Below are 13673 nucleotides of genomic sequence, written 5' to 3'. Positions count from 1 at the left end.
ACATCCCCTACACTCTCCACTGCTACAGCTCGGCACCCAGTCTACCACCTACTGTCACTACTTCCAGCACATTATCCCACTTTCACCTTCAATACACCCCCAGCTTACCCCCTTTCACAACCTCCATTTCCAATCAATATATCACTCACGCTATTTGCAGTAAACCTTCACAACTATACCCACAACACTCGTATTTGTGTAATACTTACACAGCTACTTGCTCATATTGCCACCAATATATGCTCTACTAAATGATGGTCTTGGCTATAAATCAAAATTTCCATTTGGCTATTAAGTTTATAATGTGGGCAGCCGATACAGAATTTGGTTATGGAACTGGAATTTCTTACCATGTCTTGTAGCAACTGAAGTATTTGCTGACCGATTCCTATTTTTCTGGTGTGGCACCGGAATCCTTTACAAAAGCATGTTATATATGTATCCTTTTATCAGCACATCCATTTCGGTTCCAATTTAACACTTTAGATTTCTTTCCATGTATGATATTTTGCTAACTCTGTTTGTTTTTACAGGAAATGTATGGAAAATGTTATCTCCTTTCTTAGCTTAGAAATTGTAATTTCAATTTCAGAATTGTAAAAGTTAGATATTAATGAGAACTTTACATTTTCAGTCCTAGATTGGAATGTATGAGCATACATTTTTCATAGAATTATGTGTTTTATATCATTCTTCTCTTTTATTTCAAAAATTCACGAATGAAAACACGAATGGCACGTGCACCATTCTAATACGAGGTAACTAATCCTAAGGAAATGATTCACATTGATGGCCATAGTCAAAATGTGGACAATGCATAGAATTTTTATCTTTTATGGAATAACATTGAATCTACACCGGATCTCTTTCAAAAATCATCATATTTTATGAAATTTTGTTCCTTTATCAGAGTTTAACTTGTAAATTAACTTAATACATATATCAATGGCCATAGTCAGGATATATTGAAAGTTAATTTCATTTCAAACTCTATAAAAGCACCAAAATGTATTTTATTCATTATTTAAATTTAAATACAGATTATTTTAAAATACATTTTATGACCATAGTCCAGAATGTATTATATCTTTAATCTTACTTCAATTCTCGTAAAGAATGAAATATGCTTTTTAAGTATCCAATTTTCAAAATTCTTTTAATTCATTTCATCATTTTAGGATAGAATTACCTCATATTTTCAAATAATTTCAAGTTATTTTCAAAAATCAAAGTGATTTTGAGATAAACTTTCAAAATATTTTTTTTTTAAATCCTTCTTTAAACTTTATTTTTCAATTCAAATTCATATCTTTTTCCTATCTTAAATTCTCCCTTTTCATTCAAATTCTTTACTTCCATCTTCATTTTTAAAATTCATATCCAATCTTGAAATTCAAATCAATTTTAATTTCCAAATTCATCTGGATTCCTCAAAATCTAGTTTCATCTCTAAATTCAAAATTCAAATTCCAACTCAAAACAAATTTCAAAGTTCAATTCAACTTTGAAATTCCAAATTCATTTCTTAGCTCAAGATTCAATTATAAATTCAATTTCATTTTCGATTTCCATCTGGATTTCTTAAATCCATCCCTATTTTTTGAATTCTATTTGGATTTCTTAAAATCCAAAATCCATCTTCACAACCCGTCTACATTTCTGAAATTCAACTCTATTTTCAAGTTTCATTTGGATTTTTCAAATCCAATTCCATCTTAAATTCCAGATTTCAAATCCAATTCCATCTAGGATTCCAGATTTCAATTTCGCTTTGAATTCCAAATCCAACCCCATTTTTTATTCTATTTTTAAACTCCATTTGGATTTCTCAAATCCAATTCCATCCTGAATTTCAGATTTCAAATCCAAATCCATCTAGGATTCCATATTTCAAATCCAATTCCATCTTGAATTCTAGATTTTTTAAATCCAAACCCAGAGTCAATTCTATTTTTAAACTCCATTTGGATTTCTCAAATCCAATTTCATCTTGAATTCCAGATTTCAAAACCAATTCCATCTTGGATTCAGATTTTCAAATTCAATTCCGTTTTTCAATTTGCTTTCCAAGTTCCAAACTCAATTCCATTTTCAAATCTATTTTTCCAAGTCAAAATTCAAATTCCAATTCAAATTCATGTTTCAGGTTCTGAATTCAAAATTCAAGATCAAAGATCCCTTTTCAAAATTGATTCTTGAGAATCAATATCAAATTCAAAGTTCATTTTGACTTTGAAATTTTCATTCTTACTTCAAATATTCTATCTCAGCTTCAAACCTCCTTTTCTCTTCATTTTTTTTTTCAAAATCAAGATCTATTCTCTAATTATTTCAAGACGTAGAACTTCAAGTCGCTTTTTTCAGATATATTTCAAGTCTTAAGTTAGATTCAAAATCTAACTTTTCCAAGTCAATCTTCAACTCTCAAGAATCGTTTTTTCACAATATTTTTGAATTTATTTCAAAATCACTTGGATAAAACCCAAATTTTATAAAATTATTTTTCAAAGCATACATCTTTTCATTTACATTGCACAAGCATGACTTTTTGTGCATTCTAGACCTAGAATAAATCCTTAGACAATATTTAGGCAAAGCAAAAGACATAAGTTCGATCTTTGGTTCGATTACTTCTGGTAAAGGTGCCATAAACAGTCGAACCTCGTACTGACAAGCGAATCTTGTCTCTCCATTGTTTCTCGCAAATATTTCAAAATGAAGGCGAGTAATTTCAAAATATTTTAAAAAAAATTAAGGTCAAGTGAGACCTTTGCAAAAGAGTTTCTCCCTCTTCTTTCTTTTCTCCTCTCTCTTCTTTTCTATCTTTTATTCCCCTTCAAAAAGGGAATAGAGGTTAGAAAGGAAAAGAGAAGGAAAAAGAGAAATAAAAGAGGAAAAATTTTGTAATGATCACACTCTCTCAAATGTGGCGCCACCCAGAGTGGGCTCCATTTGATTTTTCAAAAACGATTTTAAAACTTGAAAATAAGATATTTTAAAAGAGGTATGAAATTAGGGTGAGAATTGAAAGTTTTTAAAACAACACAGATTCCTGACTGGGTCAGAACTCCTCTAGATATGCTGCAAACTGAGTGGGCCTCACATCAAAGTTTTGAAAAAGTTGAAATAAAGACTGAAAATGGTTTTAAAATGGGGTTAAAATCAACAGATGAAATTCAGAGGTTTCAAAAATAGAGTCCTAAGCGGACTGAAACTCTGAACCAGAGTCCTAAACCAACTAGGACTCTCAAATTTTAGATTTTTGAAAGCCAAATGAAGAAGTTTTTGAAAGATTTTATCAGAACTGGTAAAAATAAGTCAAAAAATGCAGTCAGGGTTAGAGTCCTAACTCAACCGAAACTCTAAAATAGAGTCCTGAACCAACTGAAACTCTGTAAAATAGACTAATTTTCAAAAAACAAATAAAGAAAATGAAAATGAAGGTAGAAACAAGATTCAAAATAGAGTTCTGATCATATTAGGACTCTAAGACAGAGTCCTGATCGAACTAAAACTCTAGATTTTTGGTATTTTCTGAAAGACATATGAAAGAGTTTTCAAAAACCAGTGAAAACAGCAACAAGCAGTAAAATCAAAACAGAGTTCTGATCCAACTAGGACTCTGAAGACAGAGTCCTAATTTGACTAGGACTCTTAAAAATTTGGATTTTCTAAGAAAACAAACGAGAAGATTTTGGAAAATAGGTGAAAATAAGGTAGAAATTGAAGTTCGGTTCAGAGTTCTGATCTAACTAGGACTCTGAAGAAGAGTCCTAATTTGGCTAGAACTCTGGGCATTTTTTGTTTTCTAGAAAACAAATGATGAGAATTTTAAAAAGAACTTTTGAAAATAGTTAAAAAAATTGATTTCAAAACAAATCCAGATTATTTTTCTGAAGAAAATAAGGTTCTGGGGGTTAACAAATAAAAAATATTGATGCAAAACCTAGGTTTATGAAATTGATCTTAAAAGAAAAGGTTTACAAATGAATCTGGATTGGAAATTTTGAAAATAGGAATGTTGGATTTTGATAATCATATGCAATGCCATGCAATGATGTGAGATGATATTAAACGATATGCAATGAGATGCAAAAGGCAGACCCTGGATGAGGGATTTAAAATCCCGAACCCCTGGCAGAGACAAAGAATTTGGAAATTCTCATCTGAGGATAAGAACTGCTAATTTAAATTGAGCCAAAATGAGGATTAAATCTTGATTATAGGATGGAGTACTGAAATTTTTTATAAAATTTAGGCTATGAATAGCCCTAGCTCAAATATCGACCAGTTGGTTCCTCTGAAGACTGCAGAGAATGAGTCCTAGTGGCAGGAGGTAGGTGTTTGTGAATGAGGGTGAAAATTTGGCATGTTTACAGATGCCCCTTTTTGTTACTAAGCCGGTTAAAAGCCGAGCTTAGTGGCAAAGAAAAACACACCAAATTTGGACTATAAAAATGCCCTAGTTAAAGGAATATGATCGGGTATGGAAGAATTAGCTCTGGTGATAATGGTAGGCATGGAATGGAGTATAAAGAAGAAAATTCACCTCATCGAGATGAGGCTCAAGCTTAGCCCTTAACCTGGATGGGACGAAAAACTCCTCGTGGAAGAACGAGGCTCAGGCTTAACCCTTAATCTGAAGGGGATGAAAAACGCCTTGTAGAAGAACAAGGTTCAGACTTGACCCTTAACCTGAAGGGGGATGATACCTCGTAGAAAAATGAGGTTCAGGCTTGACTCTTAATCTGAAGGGGACAAAAAACTCCTCGTGGAAGAACGAGACTCAAGCCTAAGCCTTAACTTGAAGGGGATGAAAAACTCCTCGTGGAAGAACGAGGCTTAGGCTTAACCCTTAATCTGAAGGGGACGATACCTCATGGAAGAACGAGGTTCAGGCTTGACCCTTAACCTGAAGGGGAAACGGAATCCTTGAAAGAAAAAACCACGATGGGACCTTCGAATTTTGCATAATAAATTCGAGAGGGGTTTGTAAAAGGAAGAGAGGGGGTTCTCTAAAGCTTGAAAAGGGGTTGATCTTGGGCGTCTCATCGTTGGGACTGAATGGCTTTTAAAATAGATGACCTTTTGCAGAAATAATTCAGGTTTAACCCTTCCCCTAAACGGGAACTGTCTATGGTGGGACAGTGGGGCACACAGGGAAGTGTGCAGATCCGAGAGCACAGGCGCTCATATCAAAACAAGAAGGGAAGGACCTCAAAAACTCTCGTTATCAAGTTCTAAAAATGGATAAAAACGTCAGGATATATCAAAATGGACATCAAGCTCTCACTTCATGTCGGGATAACTTGAAAGTATTGTCAATAAGATAAAAATTGTAGTAGATTCAAGATAATTGAAAATAAGCACATTTATATGAAAATATTTCCTCTTCTACCTTGAGTATTACTTCCAACTAGGCTAACTCCGTAGAATCTAAAATCAAAATCAAATTATTGTTGTTGGGTTTCTTCAAGGAAGCTATTCATTTCCTTGACATGAAAAGAAAGGAATTTGTTCTCATTATCATAAAAGCAATCAATGAAAGTATATTGATAAAAGAATTTCACATAAATAAAGATGATTCTTGGTAATTTTGGCAATTTGATATCTGGGTTTTACCCATGACGATCGTTTTGCACTATTTTGAGACATAGAGAATGAGTTTTCTTGAGATTTGGTGAGAATTTTGTGACATCGGCCTTCAACTCGGCTATGTTATGATTTTTCCTGAAAGAACACGTCACATACTCCTTCAACTCGGAGATGATTTGAGTCTTCTTTAGTTTCAGGAATTATATTAAGGATATTGTCTCTTTAATTAAAATCTCTTGGTAATCTTTTGCGCTCTTTTGAGACATGTAAAGTAAGCTTTCTTGGGATTGGGCGAGAATTTCATCATAACAACCTTCAACTCGGTGATGTTCTGATTTTCCTTGGAAGGGCACGTCACATACTCCTTCAACTTGGGGATGATCTGAGTCTTCCTTGGTCCCAAGAATTGAAATGATAATATGATCTCATTGAAAATCTCTTTATGATAACAATAATTAAATATCTTTTAGAGATTGGCAGGAGGTTTATTGCATCAGCCTTCAACCTGACAATAATTTAAACTTTCCCTGGAAGGATACATCACATACTCCTTCAACTTGGAAATGTTTTGAGACTCCTTTGGCTTCGAGGGTCGAACTCATCCATCAGTTTTTAACTTGACGATGATTGAGAGATCCCTTTTGCAGATAGTTGACTGTAGCTTGGTTGATTGAAGAGATATTGAAATTGAGATTGAGTGAATTCTTTTATATCACCCAGGATAATTTCACTACCTTATTACCAAAAGAATGATCTTTAAAAATGTGTCATAGCTATGATCAATATCGATTCACTAATAGCTTCTCAACATCATTGAATTTTTCCTTTGCCGGTCATATCGAGGATTTTTCTTCATCCTTTTGGTTGACCAATAGAAAAACTTGAATTTTCTTCTTTCTTCAAAAAAACTGTCCTTTTAGAGGAAATACTGAAGATAATTTGAGGTAATTCTTTATGCAATAAAGATTTTGAGATCAACAACAGTTTTTAACAGCAAATTGACAAAATATTCTTAGAATCCTTGGTGAAAAAAATTGATTGAGGTCTGAATGACACATCTGTGGCTAGATTCTTTTCTCCTATCCCCAAAGGAGAGACTCAGACTTGACCTTTATCTGAACGGGTAATAAAAGATACCCCTCTCTTCCCTTAAGAGAAGTTGTTTGCAAATTGAACTTTTGAAGAGAAATAAACCTTTCATCAAAACTCCCTATCTCTAGGCTTCTCTTATAGAAAGGTGGTTGCTGACAAAGGTCGGGAAGAATATCATAGAAGAACGAGTTCATCACACTCTCCTTGGAAAAAGAGTCCTCGATGACGGGATGGCCTAACAAAAGGCATTGGGGGTCAAAAGGAGAACGAGCTTCCATCGAAATTCTCCCTGGAAAAAGGGTTCCTTGTGTGATAATAAAGATTGTTTTGCAAACTGTTTGTAAAGCACGAGTCCTTTCAAACTCTCTCTAAAAGTTGTTCAACGAATGAACAATAAAGACATGCGAAAGGAGCGAGCTCCCTCGAACTCTTCCTGGAAAAAGGGTCCCTCGCAAGAGAAAAGATTGATAATTGATTTTGAGCTAATTGGCAGACGAGTTCGACACAGAGGTCGAATCTTGAAAGGCCATGATTGACGGATGTGACCCGAAGGTCGAAAAAATGTGACTGACTTTGATAGAATTGATAACCCAAAGGTTTGTTTAATATAAATCGATGACCTAGAAGGGGTGACCCGAGGGTCTGATAAAAATCGTTTGGCTCGTAGATCTGAAGATTGGCATCGAGCCTGAACCCTAATGCAAGATTAGTGTTTGGATTGCGACCAGTATGAAAATCAAATTTTGAAGAAGCACCAGCACAAACACTGGGTTTTAAAAAGGTACCAGCACGAACACCAGGTTTTGAAAACAAAGTACCAGCACAAGCACTGGGTTTTTTAAAACAAACTACCAGCACGAGCACTGGGTTTTGAAAATAAAGTACCATCATGAGTATTGGGTTTTAAAGACAAAGTACCAGTACAAGCACTGGGTTTCAAAAACAAAGTACCAGCACGAGCACTGGAGTTGGTGAAAGGACCGACGTAAAGCTGGGTTTGGAAGGAAAGTTTGATTCAAAACTCGAGTCTTCAAAAGAAAACTAGACAAATTGGATTTGAAAGAAGATTTCAGTCAGAACTCAGATCTTCTAGACCAATTCCTGAATTTAAAAGGAGGTTCGAGTAGAAATTCAACTTTTCAAAGGAAAGCTAGACGAATTGGATTTGGAAGAAAGTTTGAGTCAGAACTCAGACTTTCTAGACCAATTCTGGATTTTAAAAGAAGGAAAATTAGATGAATTGGATTTGGAAGAAGATTCCAGTCGAAACTCGGATCTTCTAGACCAATTTTTGAATTTAAAAGAGGATTCAAGTAGAGACTTGAATTTTTTAAAGGAAAACTAGACGAATTGGATTTGGAAGAAAGTTTGAGTCAGAACTTAGACTTGGAAGAAAAATTGAGTCGGAACTCAGATCTTCTACACCAATTCTGGAATTTAAATGAATTAAATTTGGAAGAAAATTTGAGATGGAACTCGGATTTTCTAGACAAATTCTGGCATTTGAATTGGATTTGGAAGAAAATTTGAGTCGGAACTCGGATCTTCTAGACCAATTCTAGAATCTGAAGACAAGAAAATTAGATCAATGTATATTGGGTTTGGAAACATTGATTAGGAAGAAAAACAAAATCGGGTTTAAGGGTTTTAACCAGTAAAAGTGGATTTAGAAAAGTACCAGCATGAGCACTGGATTTTGGAAAAGTATCAGTACGAACACTGGATTTTGATTGATCGACTAGCTCAAAAGCAGGATTTGATTGGCCGACCATCTCGAAAGCAGGATTTGATTCACTGACCAACTCAAAAGCAAGATTTGTTTGACCGACCAGCTCGAAAGCAGAATTTTTTGAATCGACCAACTCGAAAGCAGGATTTGATTGATCGACCAGCTCGAAAGTAGGATTTGATTGACTGACCAGCTCGAAAGCAGGATTTGATTGACCGACCAGCTCGAAAGCAAGATTTGTTTGACCGACCAGCTCAAAAGCAGGATTTGTTCGATTGACCAGCTCGAAAGCAGGATTTGATTGACCGACTAGCTCAAAAGCAGGATTTGATTGACCGACCAGCTCAAAAGCAGGATTTGATTGACTGACCAGCTCAAAAGCAGGATTTGATTGATCGACCAGCTTGAAAGCAGGATTTGATTGATCGACCAGCTCAAAAGCAAGATTTGATTGACTGACCAGCTCAAAAGCAGGATTTGATTGACCGACCAGCTCGAAAGTAGGATTTGTTTGATCAACCAGCTGAAAAGTAGAATTTGATTTGACCGACCAGCTCAAAAGCAGGATTTGATTGACCGACCAGCTCAAAAGCAGGATTTAATTGACCAACCAGCTTAAAAGCAGAATTTAATCAACCGACCAGCTCAAAAGTAGGATTTGATTGACCAACCAGCTTGAAAGTAGGATTTGATTGACCGACCAGCTCGAAAGCAGGATTTTATTGACCGACTAGCTCGAAAGCAGGATTTGATTGACCGACCAGCTTGAAAGCAAGATTTGTTTGATCGACCCGCTCAAAAGCAAGATTTTGATTGAAAGGTTAATTTGACGGTTTGAAAAATGATTGATATTGATAAAGTTGTGACCCGAAGGCTGGAAAATGACTGATATTGGTAAGATTATAACCCGAAGGGTTTGACAAGATTGGTCGACCCGGAGGTCTGTTTGTAGAAATTTGGCATTAAATATGAGATTGAACCATTATAGAGAACAGTGTTACTTCTATGAATGGTCTCAGGATTATCCCTTATCCTGAATGGAGAGTGAATAAAAATTAAGAAGAATTGATAAAATGGATAAAAAATGATGAAAGGTTGATACAAGTTTGATGAAAATTTTGAATTTCAATAGACCATTATAGTTAACTGTATGTGGTCTAGTTTCAGGATTATCCCCTTGTCCTGAGTAAGGAGTGAATCGATGCAAACTGATGCAGATCAATGCAAGTGAATGCAAATAAATATGAATGAGTGCAAATTGTTGTCAATGAATGCAAATGGGTGCATATCTATACAAAATGAGAGATTTGTTTGATCATGCCTGCATATAGGATGTTTTGAAAACAAATTTTAAAAAAAAATGCCCGAGTGTAATGGGGGGAAGAAGATTTTGAACAAAAGGATAAATGATTGTTGTTTAAAGAACGCTCTCTGAAGATGACAAAGCAACTGACTTTTGATTGATTCAGGAGAGACTCTGAAGAGGGTCATTCCTCATGAAAGGACATTTTGTAGAGAAGGAGAACAAAAGGTGGCATCAAACTTGTGAGGAAAATTGATAATTTTATTGATGCATTGAAGGAAAAATGACAAATCAAGAAAAGATAAACGGGATTACATCATCCGTTTAAAATAACAAAAGCAAGATGAGAAATGGGAAAGCACTGGTGTTGTCATCTTCTTGAATGATTGAGGAAAAGCTAGGTCAGGATGACTGACTGGTATCTTCTTTATCTTGAACAAGGAGATTCTTGTTAATGCAATCTTGAACAATGTTTTTGAAGACAAAGCAGTGTTTAGTGTCATGACCCATTGTCCGATGAAATTTGCAAAACTGATTTTTAAATCTTTCCACAATCACAAGAGAATCCTCTATCTTGGGAAGTTTAACCATCCCCTTGGTTATCATATATTCAAGAACTTGCTCAAGCGGTTGTTCTAAGGGAGTAAATTTGCGCTCATATCCCCAACCACCATGCTTTGGTCTTCCTTGGGACTTTAATTCTAGTTGGACATTCGAGGGAGAATTGTCATTCTGCTTACTGATTCTGTCCTGTTGACCTGTGTGATCATCTCTGTCGGGATTTAGGTCCCCTGATCCGTCGGTGTGGTTTTTTTTGTCACCCCTTTTGCTTTTACCATTATTGTTGCCAGTGGTATTCACGGAGAAGGCGAAGCATGACTTCTTCTTGGTATCTGAGGTACTCTTTGAGAGTGTGAAGCTCTCATATACTCCATTCTCTATTCTCATTTTGAGTCATTCAGCTCGTTCTATCAATTCGATGAAAGATCGTGCTGGGGAAGTAGAGATCAGGCCTCTCAAAGGTTGGGAAAATTATTCAGGGTGACCGACAATGCATGCCCTTTCGATATCGGATCCTTCATTCGATTGCAAATGGATTTTCATCTGTGGATAAAGTCTCTGGCTTTTTCATTATCCTTCTGCTTTAAGTTACAGAGGTGATTCAGAGTTGGCAGTGCTTCTGTGTTGAATAGAAATCGCTCGATGAATAGATTGACCACCTTGTCGAATTTCTTCAACTCGATGGGATTGATATATTCTGAATACCATTTGGTAGTTGTTTCCTCCAGACTGCGAGTGAAGAAAAGCAAAAGCGCCTGGTTATCTCTCTTGAATATGGCACACTCAGCAAAGAACATGGCAAGATGCACCTTAGGGTCACCCAAACCATCAAACTTGATGAACTTTCTTGGGAGATTGTCAAGACTATCATCCCCATCAAACTGTCGTAGAAATCTTCGCTTATGAACACTTTCTTGCCCTTGTTACGAGCTTGCAGATCCTTGACCATCCTGTCATTTCTTTGAGTTGGGCCTGAACCGAATCATCCACTGACTATTCTTTATGCTTGTTGGCTGATCTTTGACCCTGGGTCGACTTCTAAAAAGCTTGTTGGGCCTCACACTCTTCATCGGCATTGCCTACTGATTCGGCTTCATCTGAAGTGTCTTTATACTGAACCCGCTTCTTCAAAATTTTCAAATGCTTCCTCACTATATGGCCTTTGGCCTTCTTCTTTGTCGGGATTTTGCCTGAATTGGCCTCTGCTTGCTCTGCCATAATCTTGCTCATCATTTTCTGGAACAATGAGTATATATGGGGGTCAACATCATCATGGGCTTGCTGGCTCTGGTTCTGGGCAGATCATGGAGAAGCTATTTCTTGCCCTGATGTTGAGGAATATTTGAGATACTAAACAGGTGAGGTTTTCTTGTCGGACCTTGTTTGAACCATATAGGACCACAAATGCTCTCTACAGGGTAAAAATTAAGGATTAGATCCCGAGAGTGATGAATCTTGCAATGAGTAGGAGGAAGAGAATATTTAGAGAAGATCAGGTAGACAATTGGAAAGATATCACATTACTAGGGATTAAGTCGTTGTTGAAATCACGACAATTGTGTTGCTATTCTTTATAGAGAGAACAAACAACTAAAATATGCCTTGTTACCTAGGTGAGGTCGTCAAACCATGATTAAATGAAAATTATTGAAGGAGAATGATTTTATTGATAATAAACTTGACAAAAAGGAGGTGGACAGACAGTTTGCCACCACTCAAGATAATGAGCAGACACTCTAGGACCAGGAAAAATAGTAAGTGTGACAAAGGAATTTCAACCATATTTGGCGGCATGGTATGCTCCCGACCACTGCGCTGACGTTAGATCAAACTCTGGCATGGCACCTGACAGTAGTCGAGCCTCAACACACTTCTGCCTCTGCAAGAACTGCCTGACACATCGCTCTGGCTGATAGTAAACACAAAAGAATGGTTCGAGTAACCTGAATCGCTTGCCACGTGCATAGGTGTTTCGAGGCAGAGATATTTGACGATCAAAGTAGTCCCACACGATCTCTTCTTTATGGAGGTTATCGATCAAGAATCTGTATCGAGCTGTGGGCAGTGGCTTATTGCTATTGTATCTGAATGAACTAGCTCTAGCAGGTACATGCCGAAAGAACCAAGACTGTGTAAACACCCCAAATTTTCACTCACCTTCTTGATATCGCCCTCAATCACCACATTTCCATTCTCCGGAATCAATGAAGGGCAAAATGGTCATTTTCTGAGTTAGACCTTGCAGAAAGTTCTAAATTTCACTCTTGAGCCTCAAAATTTCTATATTTAGGTTCAGAGACATCTTCAAATTGCAAAATTTCAAAATCCTCTTTCTGGACAAAAAGTTAGAATTTCCGAGTCTAAGCTCAGAGTGACATTTCACTGAAACATGTCTTTGCATCGCATTGCATGAACACTTTGCATCATTTCACTGCATAGCATGTCACTTTGAGATCCAGAATTCCTGATTTTCAAAATTGTCCATCCAGATTTGATTTTTAAACTTTTTCAAATTGATTTTTAAAACCCTGGGTATTCAAAATTACCAAATTTTCCCATTTTACCCCCAGGACTTTGAATTACAAAAAATTTCTGAAGAAAAACAATCTGGATATTTGGATATTGATTTTAAAGATTTTATCTCAAAACTTTTTGCAAAAAGGATTTTAAATCTCTTTACAAATTTTGTTTTTACATTTATCCATATTTTTGACCTGAAAACTAATTTTCCAAATTCTTGAAAAACAAATAATATTTTATCTTGTATTTTCAAATAAATGGAGCGGGACCCGCCTTTGAACTAGCATCATACTCAGATTCCCAGGTAAGTTTCTTACTTTCAAGCGGGACCCACCCGGAGATGGCACCAATTTTGTAAATTCCTCTTCTTTTTATTTTCTTATTTTTATTTTTATTTTTTTTATTTTTTTTTATGTTCTAAAATAGTGGGCCCACACACTTGCGGCACTCCACTTGAAAATAAAAGATTTGGTAAAACAAAATAAAACTTTATTTTAAAAAAATTGGCTGAGGTGGCATCTCCCATTTAATTTTATTCTTTTTATTTACTATTCATTTTTTTTTAAAAGAAACAGCCCCAAAACGGCGCCACAACCAAACTTTCCAAAAAAAAATATATTCATTTTTTACCTAAAACTTAGGTAAATGAACCCAAAATGGTTTTAAAAAACCTAAGATTTCGTCCACCTTCAAAACGGAGGCGAGTATTTCAAAACAATTTCCAAAATCCGGTCAAGTTTGAATCGCGAAAGCATTTCCCACTCTCTTCTGCAAGGAAGGGAAGACGGGGAAAATTTTCGCGACGATAACAGGTTTGGCGACCGTGATGGGATCTGTCCTTGTCTGACCTAAATTATGCTTGACTTAGTTTAA

This window comes from Nuphar pumila, chromosome 8, assembly GCF_984573655.1.
Source record: "Nuphar pumila chromosome 8, dmNupPumi1.hap1.1, whole genome shotgun sequence".
In the NCBI taxonomy this organism is placed as follows: Eukaryota; Viridiplantae; Streptophyta; class Magnoliopsida; order Nymphaeales; family Nymphaeaceae; genus Nuphar; species Nuphar pumila.
This window is presented reverse-complemented; position numbering follows the sequence as displayed.